At 47.9% G+C, this 21,241-nt stretch overlaps 2 long non-coding RNA genes across 4 annotated transcripts in view; one reads left to right on the plus strand and one right to left on the minus strand.

Moving 5' to 3' along the window:
* Positions 1-7,867, plus strand: part of LOC135056236 (uncharacterized) — a 421,784-nt gene extending 413,917 nt beyond the window's left edge. For all 3 annotated transcript variants that reach the window (XR_010243931.1, XR_010243932.1, XR_010243933.1), the window contains one exon: positions 4,765-7,867. This is a non-coding gene — a long non-coding RNA (uncharacterized LOC135056236). The remainder of the gene's footprint in view (positions 1-4,764) is intronic.
* Positions 1-21,241, minus strand: part of LOC135056235 (uncharacterized) — a 236,939-nt gene that overhangs the window by 175,831 nt on the left and 39,867 nt on the right. The window lies entirely within an intron of this gene.

Here is a 21,241-nt window from a genome sequence, read left to right on the forward strand (position 1 = left end):
TAGAGGTTTCTGGTAGCAGCCTTTATCCTGAGCGCCCCCATCTAGCCAACAGCGTGTCACCTTAGCCAAATGCTGCCAGAATAAATTCAGATTGTGGATGGGTTAAAAAGCAGGCAAGCCAGCCAGGCAGGGGGTGTGAAAGTGTTATTTATTCATCTCTCAAACTCTATCGTATCATTTTAGTTTGCAGAAGAAGCAAGTTGCTGGGCTGAATGAGCGGCCTGTGTGAGCAGGGAATGCTGCAGGCTGCGTGTTTGCTGTCCTGTCACTGCTACTTAGCCAGGACATTAATCTTGGTGAGCCCTGAATCACAAGTATTACTGCATCTGACTCCTAGCTTCATGCTGGGACTCTGTTTTAGCAATGGGCAGGATACAGAGAGCCCCTCACAGTGCATTCATGTTAACCTCCTAACAGCCAGAGGCCTCTGCAACCGGCAATCACACATACAAGAACTTACTATTATAGATGGTGGAGTATATTGCATGAATAGCTAAATCAAAGTGTATTAAGGGGGTAATTCCAAGTTGATCGCAGCAGGAATTTTGGTAGCAGTTGGGCAAAACCATGTGCACTGCAGGGGAGGCAGATATAACATGTGCAGAGAGAGTTAAGGGCCCTACACACTCGGCGATGCGCCGCCGAGGTGCCCGACGGCCGATACGGCCGACGAGCAACCCGGCGGCGGGGGGGCAGTGACGGGGGGAGTGAAGTTTCTTCACTCCCCCCGTCACCCGGCTGCATTGAAGTGCAGGCAAATATGGACGAGATCGTCCATATTGGCCTGCATGCACAGCCGACGGGAGATCAGCGATGAACGAGCGCGGGGCCGCGCATCGTTCATCGCTGGAGTCTCCACACTGAAAGATATGAACGAGTTCTCGTTCATTTATGAACGAGATCGTTCATATCTTTCAGAATATCGGCATGTGTGTAGGGCCTATTAGATTTGGGTGGGTTATTTTGTATCTTTGTAAATTATTTTGTAAATTAGATTGCAGATTGAACACACCCCACCCAAATCTAACTCTCTCTGCACATGTTATATCTGCCTCCCCTGCAGTGCACATGGTTTTGTCCAACTGCTACCAAAATTCCTGCAGCGATCAACTTGGAATTAACCCCTAAGTGCCTTATTCAGGTCGCATCTCAAATGCGATGCGACCACAATTTGCCCTGTCAGGCACCAGTGTGCACGCCCGGCCAATGCGATCGTATGGCATTAGCTGCTAACACCTCTGCCTAATTCACAGTCAGAGGCGTTTGCAGAGCGGCGACACTGCATTGCGGGATGCTAAAAAAGTTGGCGGGTCAGCGTCATTTTCGGGGTTGCTGCATGACGTCAAACGCAGCCGCTGCAAGGGAAAACATGGCATCAGTGCGTCTGCCTTCGCAGCCAGGCTGCAAAGGCAGGGGTCCTTCACAGTTTGTACGACCGCAATTAAACTGCGGTCGCAGCCACTGGTAAGGATGGTCAGCATTCTGGGCGGCCTTGCCCTGCAGTGGGAGGTCCCCAGCATGCGATAGAAACAAATAGGATCCTAAATTAGCATAAGGTTAGGACTTCTTGTGCCAAGAGATAAAATGATTTTGGCACTAGGGAACGCGTAAAGTTATGGTACGTACAGGACAAAAGTATAGGTGAGATCCGCCTGCCGAGTATCCGAGTAGGAGACATTAATTTGTCACTGTAATGGAATAAGCTGGATCCAACGTGACACCATTTGCGCAGATGTAGAACATACACATACCTGGACAGGTGTGATTAACGTCTGACAGAACTTACAGTTCTCCCTGACCGATATCTGATAAACCCAATCAGGTGTTCACTAGGATCACTGTCTTTTTGCGCACACTTTGGGTAGAAAATGTCCAAAGTGGCCATTGATTTGCAACTAGTACTTTGAGGCTTATTCAGCAAATCAAAACAAGCAGATGCAAACTAGTCAGTACAACATCTCAAGAGAGAGAGAACAACAAAAAAATTATTAGTTTATTACAAAAATGTAAAAAAAAAAACAACCACCAGGAATCATACTGTATTCTTTTAATGATGCAACTTAAATGAAACTGATGAAGATGATTACTAATATTAACAAAACAAATAACACAGTTAAAAATCCTCCCACAACATATAAACATGTAAAAAGACAAACAAACAAACTTACATTTACTGTATTTTTTTTATTATTCTGATAGCTATATAATCTATACTACATGGTGAGTACAACTTAAGTGAGGTGTTTATCTGATAGCTAATGCTCGGTAATATGAAGTATTCAGTGCTATGACTTATCAAGGGTAAGTCTGCATTTTATCTTGGCATAGCAGGCAACATGGTGTTTATTTTTCCTTTTTATATGCAGCATAGACAAAAATATAAAAGGTGCTTTATGGTTCTACAGCACCCCCACGCATAGCCCACAACACTACAGCACCCCCACGCATAGCCCACAACACTACAGCACCCCCAAGCATAGCCCACAACACTACAGCACCCCTACGCATAGCCCACAACACTACAGCACCCCCCACGCATAGCCCACAACACTACAGCACCCCCATGCATAGCCCACAACACTACAGCATCCCCACGCATAGCCCACAACACTACAGCACCCCCACGCATTGCCCACAACACTACAGCACCTCCACGCATAGCCCACAACACTACAGCACCCCCACGCATAGCCCACAACATTACAGCACCCCCACGCATAGCCCACAACACTAAGCACTCCCATGCACAGACAACACTACAGCAGCCCCATGTACAGCCCACACTACAGCACCCCCCATGCACAGCCCACAACACTACAGCACCCCCATGCACAAACAACACTACAGCACCCCCCACACATAGCCCACAACACTACAGCACCCCCATACAGACAACACTACAGCACCCCCACGCATAGCCCACAACACTACAGCACCCCCACACATAGCCCACAACACTACAGCACTCCCACGCATAGCCCACAACACTGCAGCATCCCCACGCATAGCCCACAACACTGCAGCATCCCCACGCATAGCCCACAACACTACAGCACTCCCACGCTTAGCCCACAACACTACAGCACCCCCACGCATAGCCCACAACACTACAGCACTCCCACAGATAGCCCACAACACTACAGCACCCCCACGCATAGCCCACAATACTACAGCACCCCCACGCACAGCCCACAACACTACAGCACCCCCATGCACAGACAACACTACAGCAGCCCCATGCACAGCCACACAACACTACAGCACCCCCCACGCACAGCCCACAACACTGCAGCACCCCCTATGCACAGCCCACAACAGTTTAACTGGCCAAAGAGAGATGCTTAGGTACAATGCCAGTCTGACTTTGCACGTTACTACAGTACATTTTAGCCTCACACCCTTCTGATTACTCCTTTTCATACTGTTGCAACCCAATAAATCGATTTTTTTGCATTGATCTATGCTTTCTATGGGGAGATCTTATACGTGAGGCCAGTTTAGATTTAGTGACCCTGGGATTCATAAATAAATAAGGTTGAATGTCACCCTAGACCATAAAAATGTACATCGCTTTACAAAGAAGTGTTCATTATTAAGAAAAGAAAAAAAAACTTGAAAAAACTAAGCTCTGCTCACTAGAAACACCTACTGCAATTAGTGTTAATTATTGCCCACAATACCTTTTCTATTAATGCCAACTCTTGCATTAAACCAGACCATTAGCGTTCTGTTTGCGTTAAAAATACTGCATGCACAGACAGCAGCAGCACACAAAATCTATATAGTATATACACTTCTGATGTGCACTCTCTCTCTCTCACTATATATATATATATATATATATATATATATATATTATATTTTTATATATATATATATATATATATATATATATAATATTTATATATATATATATATATATATATATATATATGTATATATATATATAGCCATCTGCAAATTCTGCTGTTTGTGACAATTGCCTCATTGTGCCTTTTTTATTATGCCATTATTTTTAGATAGTGACAATATAGATATGGTTATGACTTTGTAGGAATTTATGTTACATATGTTATTAATCCTAACATATGCAGAATAGTGTAGACTGCATCATTTTGTAGTGCACTGTTCCGAGGTTATATTTTCACTGTACTTTGTTTGGAAGTTTGCAGATCTCTTAATGTACAGGGTAAAACCGGGGAATGACTTAAATACACAAAATGTAACAGAGCTAATATAAACACAGACAGGTGTTATCAGAAAAATATATACCATGCAATTTATTAATGCACATACATTGGTTAAAAAAATCTCCTTAAAATACATATAGGGCGAGATTTACTAAGCAGTGAATACAGTGGAAAAGTTGCCTATGGCAACCAATCAGCATTGACGTAACATTTATAATTTCATTTGCATAGTATAAAAGTTTACAGAGCACCTGGTTGGTTGCCATGGGTAACTTCGCCACTGGATCAATTCTCCACTTTTAACACTGCTTAGTACATCTCCCCCATAGACACTTAAATAGGGCATTTTTGCCAATCTCTGAAAAGATTTATTGCAATATTTGTTTAGGCACAATATTAATATTAAGTATGGGGAATGGACTATTTGTATGTGGAAAGAAACGTTTTAGGTAAAATTAGCCAGTCTATTTGGTATAATTACCAGTCCTGTTCATATGTCTGGGTTTGTCCACTATGTTGGTCTAAGGCAATGGGCTCCAATGCAATAATAAATGGATGTTCCCTTTGTCCACAGGGGCTGTTGCTGGAGTTCCCAGTGGCTGCAAGTCTCCAAGCCAAGTCCCACAATGGTTCCTGGCTGGCCTCCTAACGCATTTCACTGTCTTTTGGAAGCTTTATCCTACATCAACCGCGGAATGGACTGGTGTTAGAGGAAAGTGGTAGTGGACACAGACTCCAGTTTTCGTTATCTAATAAATGAGCTGTATGTCTTTTTTGGAAAGGAAGCAATGACAAGGGCTGACTGATGGCCTCCACTACTGTGGGTTTTCAGGGCTTAATGGACAAACCCTTTACCACTGTTCCAGTGAGCTAGAGTGGATGGGTGCAGTTACTGAGAGAGGTTACATGCATGCAGATACAAAGAGGTATCAGCATAAAGAAACAAAATGTTGATCAGTTAGTGAATAACAAGACATAGTGATCTGTAGTTAGTACTTTTTAATTTGTAAGCAGATGTTAATGTTTTTTTAGATTTGTTTACATTGCACCAGACACGACAACAACAACAACACACCATACATTATTTGTTACAGAAATAGTTACTTGTAGATGCTTCATTTTTGTGTGTTTCATTTTTATATTGGAATCTAGCATCTATATTTTTTCTTTTGTTATCAGACGGTGACTACAGAGTTTTTCAGGGATTTTAAAAATGAATGACTGTTGTGATAGCTACAATCAGGGGCGGATTGGGAACAAAAAGCGGCCCTGGAAAAAAAATTTGTACTAGTGGCCCCACATGGGCAGCACCAGAGGTGTAAGGTCTAGCCATGGGCCATGGCAGCAGCACCCTCCCCACAAGACTTTCCAGATAGTGGGCATGTCCAGCATCAAGGGGGAAGTTAAAAGGAAATAAAATTAAATATTACGAGCACATTATATGATACACCTTCAGAGTTTAGGAAACTATATCATTCTTTAGAAAGATATATTTTCTTGCTTATTACACCAACCGCATATCCCAATCACTATTCACTCAATCTTATATCTCAGCCAAGCAGGCAGACAGAGCATACACTAGATCATCTGCAATCACAGGATAAGTGGCAAAGTAATTTTCATATATGCAAATTGTTTGGCATCTTATTCATTATGTCTATAAATAGGACCACATGTCCTCAAACAAAACAGGCCCCACGGGTGCGTCGGCCCACCGGGAATCTTCCCTGTAGGCTCTATGGCCAATCCGCCTCTGGCTACAATGGTAATGTAATAATCATCATCTTTTATGGACAGTACTGTTAGAGCAGAATATTTATTCAGTTTTATACTGTATTTCCAAAACCTTCGTATTTGCATACCTTCCAACATCTAGAAATACAGAGTTGAGACTTCTTGCACGCTAAAAGGAGCATGCTCCCGACAAGGGGGCGTGTCCTCAGCAAAATGACACATGGCTTCACAGGAATGCCACTATCACGAACCACGCCCCCTGTTTTGTGTCAATGCGAGGGCATGCCCAGCGCTCTTTTCAGCTGCTGGCATGCCCTCAGTCCCTCTGCCTCCCATGAATAGATGCTGTGCACAGCATTCATTCACCGCAGAGCTGAGAGTAACAGGTGGCCTCCCAACTGCCCCCCACCCCACCCCACCACCACTGCGGGGCACTGCAAACTACAGGTGGGACAGAAATACAGTCCCAAACAAAGTAACTTTCCCAAGAAACACAGGACAGTTGGGAGGTATGGATTTGCACATTATACATTATTACTGGGATTACATGTTATCCTCTTCTACTACACCCTCACAATCTGCATTACTGCACTGTGTATAAGTAATGAGGATTTTACAATGAAACACAGAGAGAAACGAGTACCATTACTCATATTGCAGCATAGCCACAAACGATCTAGCTTTTAATGGAACAATACAATTTTTTTTTTTTTATTAACCATTGACAAAAGGTGGGTGGGCAGTACAAACCGGGGCATGACAGAGAGGTTAGAATAAGTAGTGGGGGAAATGTTAAAATAAAAATATGAACAAGCAATAATATTGCGGAATATGTATAAGCGATATATATGACTTTAAGGAGGTGACGTCAGATAACTGAAACAGAGAAATCTGAGGTTTATCGGAGCAATGGCGAACCCTGAATGCCTAGCACAGCAATGATATTAAATTGTTGCCCGTTCATTCCATGTCCGCCGATGCCACCAAAACAAACTGTAAGTGCTTTAGTCACTGCACATGCCTCTGTACTAAACCATAATAAATCTAGGCATGTTGGCTAAACTCTCAGCTACAGGTAATGAGTTAAGTAGATGAAGTGAGGCCGCTAGCAGAGAATAATTAGTAATCTTTCCTGCACCTGCTCCCTTTATGGAAGACAGGTGAGCAGAGATAAGAGCCGTCTGCCAAGGTCAATGCAGACTGTTCCCCAGAGCAGAGGGTGTTGCAATGCTGCAGTGGCACAATGCGGGAAGTTACTGTCCGGCCTTAACACAAACACTGCATTTTATACTACATATTTTTTTACATAACAGACATTTCTAGCAGATGCTTTCCTTACTAAAGGTATGAGCTGTCAGGATTGCTGGAGCTGTAACACAAGCACACAAACACTGATTTATTGATAGTTCCTCCATCTCCTATTCATTTATTACATTTAACAGATTATCCACAATCACAGCTGTGAGGTTTGCTTGTGCGATAAAATGTGTGGAAGCTAAAGGACAACCGTGGAGCAACACTGTCCTCCAGTGGTCATTTGTAGTAGCTGGAAAGAAATGTAGGACTGTTTGAAATCAACTGCTCTTCATGAATGAGACAGAATCTGAAGGAGCAAGGGTTCCGGTATGAATGGTCGACCGTGTTATGGTCGACAGTCATTAGGTCGACCACTATTGGTCGTCATTGACATGGTCGACATGGACACATGGTCGACACATGAAAGGTCGACACATTAAAAGGTCGACATGAGTTTTTTAACTTTTTTCTCTTTTGGGGAACTTTTCCATACTTTACGATCCACATGGACTACGATTGGAACGGTAAAGTGTGCCGAGCGAAGCGGTAGCGGAGCGAAGCACCATGCCCGAAGCATGGCAAGCGAAGCGAGCCATGCAAGGGGACGCGGTGCACTAATTGGGGTTCCCAGTCACTTTACGCAAAAAACGACACCAAAAAAAGTAAAAAAACTCATGTCGACCTTTTCATATGTCGACCTTTCATGTGTCGACCATTTTCATGTGTCGACCATGTGTCCATGTCGATCATGTCAATGTCGACCAATAGTGGTCGACCTAATGACTGTCGACCATAACATGGTCGACCATGTGAACGGATACCAGGAGCAAGATAGGTGGAACATAAAGTAAAGCTGGGCTACACTATACAATTATCTGGCAGGTAATCTGCCAGTTCTGGCTGGTTGGAATGAAAATCTGGTAATGGATGAAAGCAAATGACAATCGACCATTTGCTTCCAATCACGGATTTAACCAATTTGTCTGAAAGAAAGGCGTTTTCTATTTTCCAGTGTTTGGGAGCAAATGGTCGATTGTCATTTGCTCTCATCCATTACAAGATTTTCATTCCAACCAGACAGGGCTGGCAGATTATCTGCCTGATAATTGTATAGTATATGTCCAGCCTAATGGCCCATACACATATTGTTCACAATCTGAACGATATTGTCCGGTCCTAAATGATATTGCATAATGTTTATGCATGATCCAAAGTACGATGCGCGCTCCCGCGAGTAGCATGCAACGTCGTACTGCATGCAGTATTGATGAGGCGATATTGTGTGGTTTTAAACTCCAGTGATGACTTTGTTTCTAGACATTGTTTGTAGTGTGTACACACAATCCGATCTGATATCTTATACATTATTATACGATATTGTATCGTATGGGATCGCATAATGTGTACATAGCATAAGAACGTAGTAGATGTTCCATCTACTATGTCCATTTGTCTATGGTTTGTGCTTGGCACACAGACCGGTTTTTATACAAAGAATATTTAAATTCCTTTACTCTTTCCCCCACATTTAAATGTATTGATCCCTTATTCCATATTTCTACTACTGTTCCAGATATTTTCTAACATTACTTCCAACCTCCCATAGGGTATAATTGTGTCTCTATGCATAATGGCCCTCATTCCGAGTCGTTCGCTCGGTATTTTTCATCGCATCGCAGTGAAATTCCGCTTAGTACGCATGCGCAATATTCGCACTGCGACTGCGCCAAGTAATTTTACAATGGAGATAGTATTTTTACTCACGGCTTTTTCATCGCTCCGGCGATCGTAGTGTGATTGACAGGAAATGGGTGTTACTGGGCGGAAACACTGCGTTTTCGGGGCGTGTGGATAAAAACGCTACCGTTTCCGGAAAAAACGCAGGAGTGGCCGGAGAAACGGGGGAGTGTCTGGGCGAACGCTGGGTGTGTTTATGACGTCAAACCAGGAACGACAAGCACTGAACTGATCGCAGATGCCGAGTAAGTCTGAAGCTACTCTGAAACTGCTAAGTAGTTTGTAATCGCAATATTGCGTATACATCGGTCGCAATTTTAAGAAGCTAAGATACACTCCCAGTAGGCGTAGGCTTAGCCTGAGCAACTCTGCTAAATTCGCCTTGCGAGCGATCAACTCGGAATGAGGGCCAATGTACATAACCTTAAGTAGGAATTATCACAAAATGTAAACATGATTAGATGGTTACGACAAAATGCTCTTTTTGTGTCAAAATTATAAAAAAAAAAAACCCCACAAAACATGAAACTGCAATAAAGTTTTGTACTCACAGCACACATGCCTCTAGAATTCTGACTGGGCAGTTACTTGTGTCTAATGTCAGATGTGACCTCATACATCACTGCTGCAGTCACACCAAACAGCCCCTCTTGGCACGCAGGGTCTCTGCTAGCATTTTTTTGCCAAATACAGTATGTAGCTAGGGACCACCAGGAGACTGTGCTAATTCATTTGGTACGTGACACTTGTATATCTGTGTGCGACTTGGTCTCTGAATCTGCATATGAAATGCTACGGTGCAGCAGCTGCTGCTTTTTTCTATACCAAGTTCCGTTGTCCTCTGTATACAGACTCAGTCGCACACAGATATAAATGTGTTTTAGAAGTGAAAAACTTTGTCATTTATTAGTCTATTGTTTGTACGGTTTGACTGTCGATTTTTGTTTTATTTTCAAACTGACCGTTAGTAAATCTCCGATTTTTATTGATATAAAATTTCCGATTTGCAAAATCGACCGAAAATTTTCAATAATATATATAAATGTGTTCTCTTATACTGTTGCTCTCGGAGGCAGCTTACCGTGGCACCGCCACATTGCTTCCCACTACCCATGCTAACTAGCCCTGCCAGTTCCCCGTTCTGATTAGGGCAATGGCAGCATCGCTCCCCGCTGTCTTCGGCCGCACAGACTTAATTTCTTCTCTGTGTAGTGGGTGCGTGCAGATGCACGCTCCCGCTACAGTACGTTATGCCGGGAGAATGTTTTAAAGGGACATATCTGTATATATCATAATCAATCTTTAGTAAATATACCCATACCTCTCTAGAGTTTAAAAGTCACTGACAAGCGCAGGACAGCTGTAATCATCTTAGAACGCCGTTGGTGGGGCGCGGTCCAAACAACGCAGGCATGTCCGGACTGTTGCAGGGGCGTCACACGCAGCTGCTACGACTCAAGACACAGCGTGTAGCCGCCTGCCAACTAGGCTGCATAGGCAGGGAGCTACTAGGCGGGTGCAAAAGTATCCCTGCCGTGCAATGCTTTTGCCCCCATGCTGCCGACTAGCAGGGGCTATTCCCACTCGTGGAGAACAATACATACATGCCGACATTCTGGCTGCTCTCTGCGGGAGAGAGCAGCCAGGTCGGCTCAGCAGGGGGGCAGGGGAGGGCTGTGACGTAGGGAGGAGGTGGACCGGAGGCAGGACGGGGGTGGAGCAGGGATGGGGGCGGAGTTACCATGTCACATCCTTTAAGCCACGCCCCCCCGCTCTGTAATGCCGCGATCCCCGGCATTACACTGCAGGGGGCATGGCTATGATGACGCGATTCAACAAGAATCGCGTCATCAACTGCCCGGACCGCCCACTTTACACACTAAGTGGGCGGACGGGCAGGGGGACCCCTGATTCCGGGAGACTTGCCTGCTCTTCCAGGGGGCCGGGAGGATCACCCGATTTTCGGGAGCCTCCCGGCCATTCCGGGAGAGTAGGCAAGTATGGAACAATACCAATCATATATTAGACCATATAAATCAAAGCTCCGTTTCCAATCTACTGATGTTTTCTAAAAGTTACACCAGCTATACATTGCTACCTCAATGCTTGGGTTATGGGTTTTATTCTGACCAGAGAACTATCAGTAGAGTTTCTTTTGTGTGGGCTTCCTACAGGTGATCTGGTTTCCTCCACAGTACAATAACATAATAGTAGGTTACTGTGTGTGTGTGTGTGTGTGTGTGTGTGTGTGTGTGTGTGTGTGTGTGTGTGTGTGTGTGTGTGTGTGACAGAAGATTGTGTGTGTGTGTGAGAGACAGAAGATTTTGTGTGTGTGTGTGTGTGTGTGTGAGACAGAAGATTGTGTGTGTGTGTGTGTGTGTGTGTGTGAGAGACAGAAGATTGTGTGTGTGTGTGTGTGTGTGTGTGTGTGTGTGTGTGTGTGTGTGTGTGTCTGTGTGTGTGTGTGTGTGTGTGTGTGTGTGTGTGTGTGTGAGACAGAAGATTTAGAGCAGGGACTGATGTGAACGTTTATACATTTTCTGTAAAGCACTACAACGAAACAAAGGTTAATTATAGTATATGACGGATAGCTAAGATCACAGAGCTATTCAATGAGAACAATGATTGTGACAGTTACTCGTAATTATTTTCGTCATACCCTGTTAGAAAAGACAAAGTAGTGAAAGACAGAAGCTGGAATTGCTGTATATAGTATGTAATGCAAGAGAGAAAAGCAAGCTGAATGCAGGGTTTGGAAAAAGAATTGAAAGTATTGGGTTTTGCGTACAATGGTGAGAAAGAGGTTTTTTTTAACAGGAGCCATTTATAGAGCATGAGCCCAAGACGAGAAATTGGATAGATTATCGGGTTGGGTATGATATGCCGGCTGCCGGGGTCGGCATACCAACACCGAGATCCCGGCAGCAGAATGCCAGCGGGGGGAGAGCGCATCAAAGCCCCTTGCGGGCTCGCCACAGGTTCTATTCCCACTCTTTGGGTGTCGTGGACACCCACAAGTGGGATTAGTACCTGTGGGGACCGCCGGCATTTTTAGTGTTCGGGATCCTGGCGTCGGCATGCTACCGCCGGGATCCCAAGCGCCGGTAACATAACCGCATCCCAGATTATTAGTACATTAAATCACTGAGATTTTAATGAAAGGTGAGGTGATAATGTTGGGATATTTCAATATGACTGCTATGGACTGCCAGGTGAGCAATTTTTTTTCGCACTACACCTGCATCACCCGGGACATGATCGGTGACTGACGAGTGACGGGGGGAGAGACAGGTAGTGACCGATTGTGTTGGGTAATGAGGGCGGCTTTAAAAACGCCGGCATGTCACAACCAATTCAGGCACAGGTGTGTCCCTACAACTGCGAATCCGCACTTCCCCATGACTGCATACAAATAACAATATTTATGTGCACACAGAAGTTTTAAGACAGCAATATTGTGTACTGCATTAGATTTTTACACACTGATAGAGGTGGGTTAAACTACTTTAATACACTGCCTGTGGATATGCTGTGTATTCATTTTTGATGAATAAAAATACCACTCTCAGCCAATATTAAGATACATCAAAATACTTTTTTATATGAATAAATAATAAAATGACTGCCTATAGTAATCTAGAATATAAGGTCTATAGGGTCATTTCTGCACACTGGCACAGAATCCCATGGTATGACAGATGGCAAGTAACAACAAATTCTAAAAATTGAATTCCGATACAAATTTAGTCCCATCTGGCTTAAAAGCAGCAGATATTTCAGTATGCCGATGGTTACATGTTAGCCAAGCGGCCGGCAAGTGTTTCAGTGTTAGTAATATTAATCAAGTGTTGCTGCAAAATCAGTGGCCTCTGATAAAAGCCACTGCTCTCCAGTTTAAGGGATCTATATGGTGCAGAGTTTTAAGATAGAGATACAAGTGAAACTTAGGTGCTATTAGTTTACTATTTTGTTGCTAATAGTTACCATGCGTATTGCAAAAAGCAAGATTCAAAAAATCTTTAAGTTTTGTGATTAAGATAAGCAACTGAATGATAGTGAAAATGACTCTTCTTTGCTACCCAGCTAATTACCATCCTTAGTAATATTCTCATTAGGCATTGGTATTCATTTACTATCTAAACCATATAAATGGAAAATGTAAGTCAACAAAAGCTGCAAGAATGCTGTCTCTATTTTCTAATACACAAAAAAACAGTAATAAGTTTCAGATGGTTGCAGCTATAAACCTGGTGCTCACCCTGAACACCATACAGATACCAAAACAAAGAAATAATGGTTCAGCGCAACCTTAGTTGGTGATATTATTGCTTAGGGACCGAACACAATATTTTTCAAGTTCAAAGAACAGTACCGTATACCACAGTTCACATTTTAGTTCAATTGCTTGTTAAACAAATACCAATGTCTTAATTTCTTTTGTAGAATACCATGCCAAGGCCCAGATTTATAAAGCCTTGGAGCGTGATAAACTACCAACCAATCAGCTCCTAATTGTCATTTTTCAAACACTGGGGCAACTTATTTAGTGGCGAATTGTGGTAATTACTGTGAAAATTTGTGCCGAGAGTGGAAATAAAAAAAGGAGAGAGAATTGACAGCATAGGAAAGGAATGAGTTAAACATCTTGTGAGGGGTGGACCTAGCTGGAAAGGAAAGTACAGCCCTTTGGAAAAGGGGAGGGTTAGTATATATAGGGAAGGATAGCCATTTTGTCTCTCTCTTGTTGGTGAAATTGCCTTGTGGTGTGGGTGAGTGCTGCAGTGCAGAACTTCCCAATTTCATTCCCAGTTTCCCTGCGTTTTTTCCTAATTGGGGTGCATTTATAAGCTCCCTGCATCCCTTCTTAGCTGCATAATTCTCCCTGCTTTACTGTGGTAAGAATGGCTGCCCGCCCTCGACGTTCCACCGGGCCCCCAGCTCGGTACCGCGCTTCTGGCGGTGGAGCTGGCCCGGGGGAAGGGGTGGCAGGCCTGGGGGACGGGGCCCTGTCCCCCGGGGCCTCCACGGGCTCGGGCAGGAGCACAGGGCGGCGGACCAGGTCGGCCTCGCCGCTGGGTTCCGGGCCGGCTTTGCCGGGCGCGGCCGGCGGGGTGGGCCGGGGGTCCGGCACGGCTGCCCGGAGGTTGACGGGCAGCGGCCCTCACCTCCGGGAGCGGCTGCTGAAGCGGGAGTGTCCGGCGCCCGCGGGCATGCGCGCTGCAGCGGGCGCCCGGCGGGGGATATGCATGCGGCCTCTATCAATCCCCCCCTGCCGCGGCCGAGTGGAGGTGCCGGGCGGGGGGGGAGAGGCCAGACGGGGATCGGCTGCTCGCCGCGCGGGGCTGGTTACGGAGCCTCGCGCGGCGGGTCCTACAAGGGCGGCAAGCGGGAGCTCTCTGGCTGAGAGCGGTGGGGCATGCGCACGGGGTGCGCGCGCGGCCACGCTCGCCCCGGCAGCCGGAGTCCGGCGGGGGGGAGGGGAGATGCAGGTCATTGGGGAGAGCGTATGCAGGGGACGGGCAGGGGAATGCAGGAGTGGGCCAAAGAGGTGCGGCAGCAAGAGGTGACGGGGCGCGCGCACGGGATGCGCGCGACCCCGTGCGCGCGCAGCGGGTTTCCCTGTCTCCCCAAATCACTCCCCCGGAGCCGGAATCCAGCGGCTTGCGGGGGAGGAGGGGGGACAGGGAATGGGTTAGCGGCCGCAGGGCTGTTGCACGCACCGCATGGGCTCGCGGCGGCCCCCCCTCAGCGGCGACGGATAGTTCCGACCCGCAGGAGGCGGGGGCGTATTCGGAGGGGGAGAGCGAGGGCAGTGCGGGTACCGACAGGGGTGCCTCTGCTTTCCCGCCAGGGCAGCGGGCGTCAGGTGCCCGGTTCACGCAGGTCGGGCGGCGAGCGCGAGGTCGCGCGCGGGCCCCGGCTGAAGGGCACTTGGGGCCCAGGGCCGGGTCTTGCGGCGGTCCCGACCCCTCCGGAGCGCTGGCGTCGGCTCTGGCCATGGTGGTGGAGGCTTTGGGGCCACTAGCCGCGGTTGCCTCCCCGAGGGCGGCGGTTCGTTCCGGCGCGCCTGCGGGAGCAGGCGGGCTTCGGCAGCGCAGCGTGTGGCACGCGCCTGCTGGGAGCTCGGGGCGGCCGCCGCAGAATTGGAACAGGGTCCGGGGCAGGACACGCGGGAGCGCGCGGCGGCAACGCCCCCCTCACGGAGGGCGCGGCATGCGCCGCGAGTGCTGGATGGGTCCTCCGCTTCTTTCTCTTTTACAGGGGAGCTGGGGGACGAGAATTCGAGGAGGAAGATGTCGGTTTGGCCACGGCGGAGGATTCCATGTCGGAGCAGTCGGCGGCATCAGGTGAGGTGGTGCAGTCGGTATCGGTTTCCTCCACGAGCTCTAGTTCTCGTAGTTCTTCCTCTTCCTCCTCTTCATCTTCTCTGTCGTCGCAGGCGTCCGAAGTCAGTAGAACGACTAGGGCAAAGAGGCGAGCGACGAAATTCGCCAAGAGGGCAGCGGGCCAGCAGAAAAGGCGGAAGAGGCACAAGCGGCTTAGCGTGGAAGCTCGTAGGGCCAAGAAGCGCCGCGATTTGCCCGGTGTCGTGCTCTGCGACTATACTGCCGTAATGCGGGGGCTGCGAGATAGCTGCTGCAGGAAGATTCGCAGAGGGGACTTCGTGGACGTGTTCGTATTGACGAAGGACGCGAAGAAAGAGTATAAGGTGGCGGCCGCAAAGAAGGGCATCGGGGCTGAGGCATTCCGTACCTTCGATAATTGGCTGGCCGGGTTCTGGGTCTTCGCGGCATGTTACCTGGAGGACAGGCCAGCGGAGCACATGAATATAATTCGGTACCTGCATCTCGTGCATGACATGCAGCGCACGTCTTCGGGATCGGAGTGGCGTAGGTACGACCAGGAATTCAGGGAAAAGCAGGACGGTTTGCAGGTCATGGACTTTGGGTTCAAGGACGTTGAGGTCTGGCTCAAGGTCACGCGGGCTTCGCAACAGGCTGAGGAGCCCCAGAAGCCGGGGGCGGACGGGCACCGCGCAGGGACGTCCGCCCAGGGGTCCGGCGCGGACGGCGGATTGGCCAAGCCAGGAAGGTCGGGCGTCCGCGCAGGGGGGCGAGCCGCCACAAAAGGAAAATGTTTCGCGTTTAACAACGCGGCGTGTTCCTTTGGCAAACAGTGTCGTTTTCGACACTCGTGCCTGCAGTGTGGCGGTTCCCACCCAGCATCCTCCTGCTTCAAAGGCAGTCGGCAGGGTGCCCGGGGTAAGCAAACTTACCCCAGGCAAGCCACGGGCGGGAACGCTCCACAGAGCGCCAACACCAGTTAAATTGGAAACTATGGGCCGGTGGTTGGACTGGTATCCGAATAGGGAGGATGCACAATTTTTGTTTTCCGGTTTTCAGTTTGGGTTTTGCTTGCCTGTTGCGAGCGAAGTGTCCGTGCGGGCCCAGCGGAAGCTCCAGTCTGCCCGAGCCTTACCGTTAGTACTGAGGGAGAAAGTAGAAAAGGAGGTCAGGTTGGGCAGGATGGAGGGACCATTTCTATCACCCCCGGTGGATGACTTGGTCATCTCTCCAGTGGGGGTGGTTCCCAAGAAGACTCCAGGCGCTTTCCGGCTCATTCAGCATCTTTCTTACCCGTCGGGGGCGTCGGTCAACGACGCAATACCGCCGGCTCATTGCTCGGTGGTCTATCAGTCGTTTGACGAAGCGTTGGAGATGGTCCGCAGTTACGGGTCTGGGGCCCTCATGGCTAAGATTGATGTTGAGTCCGCTTTTCGGTTGCTGCCATTACATCCAGACTCATTCCGTTTTATGGGTCTCCGGATTGGAGCGGAGTATTTCATTGACAAATGTTTGCCGATGGGATGTTCCGTTTCATGCTCATTTTTCGAGCGCTTTAGCACGTTTCTACATTGGTGCGTGGAGTCTTCGTCAGGGGGTCACGGGGTAGCCCATTACCTCGATGACTTCCTGTGCGCAGGTCCGGCAAATTCACCTCGGTGCGGCAGCTTGCTTTTCAGCATCAGAGCGCTGTTTTTCCACTTCGGCGTTCCGGTGGCCGAGGATAAAACAGAGGGCCCGTCCTCCTGTTTGTCCTTTTTGGGGATTGAGATTGACACGGTGGCAGGATCGTGTCGGCTGCCTCAGGACAAGGTGGTGAAGCTCCGCGATGCTATTTGCCGGTTTGAGGGGTCGCGTAAGGTCACGCTGCGGCAGGCACAGTCCTTGCTGGGCTTGTTGAACTTTGCTTGTCGGGTAATCCCGATGGGCAGGGTCTTCTGCCGGAAGCTAGAAAGGGCGACTGCGGGGTGTGCCAGACCACACCATTTCGTGCGTTTGTCCTCAGAGATCAAGAGTGATTTGGCCGTATGGGCCTCATTCCTAGAGGACTTCAACGGGGTGTGTATATGGCAGGCCCCAATGGTGGACAGCGCTAGGTTGCAGCTGTTCACCGATGCAGCGGGTGCCTCTGGATTCGGTTGCTATCTGGAGGGATCTTGGTGCGCGGCCTCGTGGCCAGCGGAATGGCATCGCGAAGGTTTAACTAAGGACCTTTTGCTTCTGGAGCTTTTCCCCATTATGGTAGCACTGGAGGTATGGGGCGATCGGCTGGCTCATCGCAGCATCTTGTTTAGATGTGACAATCTGGGCGTGGTGCATGCGATTAATAACCAGAGGGCGAAGTCGCTGGTCGTTCTGCGGGTGCTGGGGCAGTTGCTGTTGACATGCCTACGACGAAACGTGTGGTTCCGCGCGCAGCACGTGCCGGGGCTGGAGAACGGAATTGCTGACGCGTTATCACGAGGGCAGTGGAAAAGATTTTGTTTGTTGGCACCCGAGACCGACGAGCATGGTTTTCATTGTCCCGGTTATGTTTGGCAGGTGATCGGGCCGGACTGGAGGGTCTAGCGTTGCGGTCAGTCGCGCCAAGTACGCTTACGGCTTACAGGCAAGCTTGGAGCGAGTGGGAGGAGTTTGTTCAAGGACGGAATTCGCAAGGTAAGAGCGGGCATCGGATGATGCTTTCTTTTATTTGGCAGCTGTATGTTTCGGGTAGGTCCAGAGCGGTGGTATCCCGGTACTTGGCGGGTATTTCGTTTTTCAGCAAAATAAAGGGCGTCCCCGATGTGACGAAAAGTGGGATTCTGCTGAAGGCGATGAAAGGATGGGCGCGAGTCGCGCCGACGCCGCCTGACAGGAGGCGGCCCATTGACGCGGCCTTGTTGCCGGCTGTCAGAGCGGTGGGAGGTGTCGCATCGTCCATGTTTGAGTCGCTGTTGTTTAGCTTGGCGTTCTCAATGGCTTACCACGGGGCCTTTAGGGTTTCCGAATTGGTAGCGCCTTCTAAGCGAGCAGATTCGCGCATGCTTCTCGGAGACGTGGTGGTGGGTGAGAGGTCCTTGCTTTGCAGATTGCGTCGCTCTAAGACGGACCAAGTGGGGAGAGGTCGATGGGTCACCTTGGTTCCGGCTCTTGATGAGAGCTTTTGCCCAGTAAGGTTGGCAGTGCAGTATGAGGCAGTACGGCCCGACGGTCGGGGGTCATGGCTGCTGCATTATGATGGGCTGCCGGTGACGAAATATCAATTTCGTTGGATGCTGGGTCGCTGTCTTGTGAGCTTGGGCCTTCCACCCGCTGCGTTCGGGACGCATTCCCTCCGCATAGGGGCTGCGACGTCGGCTGCGGCGGCGGGATTTTCCATGGCTGAGATCCAGGCGGTGGGACGATGGAAGTCGTCAAGTTACAGACGGTATATTCGCCCCGTTGCATGGGATGTTGGCTAGCGCGTGCGTTCTGTGCACTTGCTGTTGTTAATCATGATTGTTACAGTTCAGTACGTTATGGTGTTGTGCGTTTTTGTTTGTCTTCCCGTTTTTTTATCCTACTCAGGGATTAGCTACTCGCCGTTGCGGGCACGAGCCGGCAGCAGGGGTCTGGAGTTATTTTGCGATTTTTTGCCTGACTTGACGGACTGAATTCTAATCCACAATTCGGCTAATCTGTTCTAATCAGAGTCCCTCAGCAGGTTTTACGCTTTCACCTCCAGCTGAGTTCTTACGTGTTTTACCCTGTTTTTACCTCCCCCCCCCGTCCCTTTTATTTTCTTAATTTTGTTTTCAACTTCCCCATTTGTGTCTTCATGTTCTGCTTCAAATTGGCCGGAAGCTCAGGCAGATCGGCTAGGCCGAGATTTCTGCAATATTCGGAAACAAAAATTTTTTCTTTTTGGCAGATCCTTCAGGTTAACGCACTTACTGAATTATTGGTGTAGATATTTAGTAACCAATTTTACCTCCTTTTTTCCTCCTCTTCAGGTTGGTTTGCTGATGACTTGACCGTTTGGGTGGTGGGCCACTCGTATGTGTTTTGGGCCGCAAAGTTTTTAGCCTCGGCTGGGGCTCAGCGGATTCCTAGGGCTCAAGGAGTTAGATGGCTTGGTTGGCGAGGAATGATGTGGAAAGATCTGAGGAGTAGGCTAGTTAGTCAGGCCAGCAAGCATGGAGTTCCTAGAGTATTGGTTGTCCATCTAGGTGGCAACGACCTGGGGAAGAGGACATCTTTGGAGTTGCGGTGGGCCATGATACAGGATCTGGCAAGTGTGGCCGCGGAATGGACCAATTGCATATTGGTGTTCTCCTTGATGGTGCCAAGATTGAGTTGGCGAGGTGTGGCGAACGGACGCGTAATTGATGAGGCCAGAAAGAAGGTGAATGGGGCGGTGGTGAAGTGGGTGCTGTCCCACGGAGGCAAGGTAGTTCGCCACCCTAGGATTCGGTTCCGAGACAGTCACCTTTTTCGGCCTGATGGTGTACATCTATCCAATGAGGGGATGATGTTTTTCCTGGAGGATCTGTTCCTAGTGTTGCAGGAGTTAGGGTGAGGTTATGGTGGCGGTGCGAAGACTCTGGGGAGGAGTCTTTCGCTGTTGGCGGAAAAGAACGGCAGTTTGTAGTTGTATGGTAAGCTGTAGTGATTTACAGTTTGATTTGGTTTAGGTGCACTCACCTCCATCGACTTATTGGCCGCTCGACCACCCGACCGGGAGGCAGCGGAATGGGCACCCATCAGGGTGGGAAGTCACTGTGGGGGTGGAGCTAGCACCTATTACCGTTGTTGATAGTTTGTAATTAAATTAGGATGGTTTTGATTTTAGCACTTTAAGGTTAGCGTCAGTTAATAGAGCCGTTCTTTTTTCTGCCACCATATGCCGGCTGATTCGGCATCTTAACAAAAGTTTTCATTTACAGGTTTGCTATGGTTAGGGTCAAATAAATAGCTAGCAATTTTTCTGCCAAATTCAAGTCTCCGTGTCTTTATTTCTTGGTATGAGAGGTAACGAATGCTAACTTAGAACGAAGGGGTCCACCAAATGTCACTAGGATGTTTATAGGTAATTTTGTCTGTACACCCCCAAAAAAGCTAAACTAACATCGGATAACAGTGTAGAAGTTTATTATTGGTTATAACAAAAGTATTTCTGGTACTTAAATTGGGTCAAATGGCTGTTATATACACACACAAAAAAGTAAAAAAAAAGTGATAGCACTTTTTTCTGCAAAATAAGTGCTCTCATTAAATTCGGGGTACATAAAAATAGGTATAAGTATATATTTCGGTCATTTTAGGAGACTTTTTTTTAAAAAGTGGAAACACACCGATTACTCCCACCTGCAAATCTAAAAAAAACCTTGTCCCACTTATAAAGCACCCCAACATACCTGTCCCAAATTCAAGTTTTTAGATGGCGACCGACGGAGCACCTCAAATGTTGCTCCATTTGGGTGCACACAGCCGCCGAGCCCTGACATTACGGTTATGTTGTTCCATCATTTTGACGGGCTGGTAACTAGTGAGTCAATGCACGTGGTAACAGTTCTTACAAATGTAATGCTATAGAAGTGGCTCAATATTTCATGACATAATAAATGTATTGCTGTTTGCCTACTGCATCTTTCATGCCATCTGCACTGCTATCTCCTGCAATCCCATCATGTAATGATAGGCTGCTCTATTTGGTAACCTTTATAATATGATTTATCCTTCTGCCGGTCCTTTGTTGCCTCCCAGTTTGTATATGCTCAGTCTCTCATGTCTTAGAAATGGAATGCAGTCATCATCACCTGGAACAAGCCATTGCTGCTTTACAATGGATGCAAATACATTTCTTCTGTTTGCATGCAGGGTAAATACTGCCTGATTTTGCATGTAGTCTACAAATAATGCCCAGCTTTATTTTTAAACTGCAATTTATATGGTATTTGAGATTGGACACACTCCTCT

Source organism: Pseudophryne corroboree, chromosome 3 (assembly GCF_028390025.1).
Source record: "Pseudophryne corroboree isolate aPseCor3 chromosome 3, aPseCor3.hap2, whole genome shotgun sequence".
Classification (NCBI taxonomy): Eukaryota; Metazoa; Chordata; class Amphibia; order Anura; family Myobatrachidae; genus Pseudophryne; species Pseudophryne corroboree.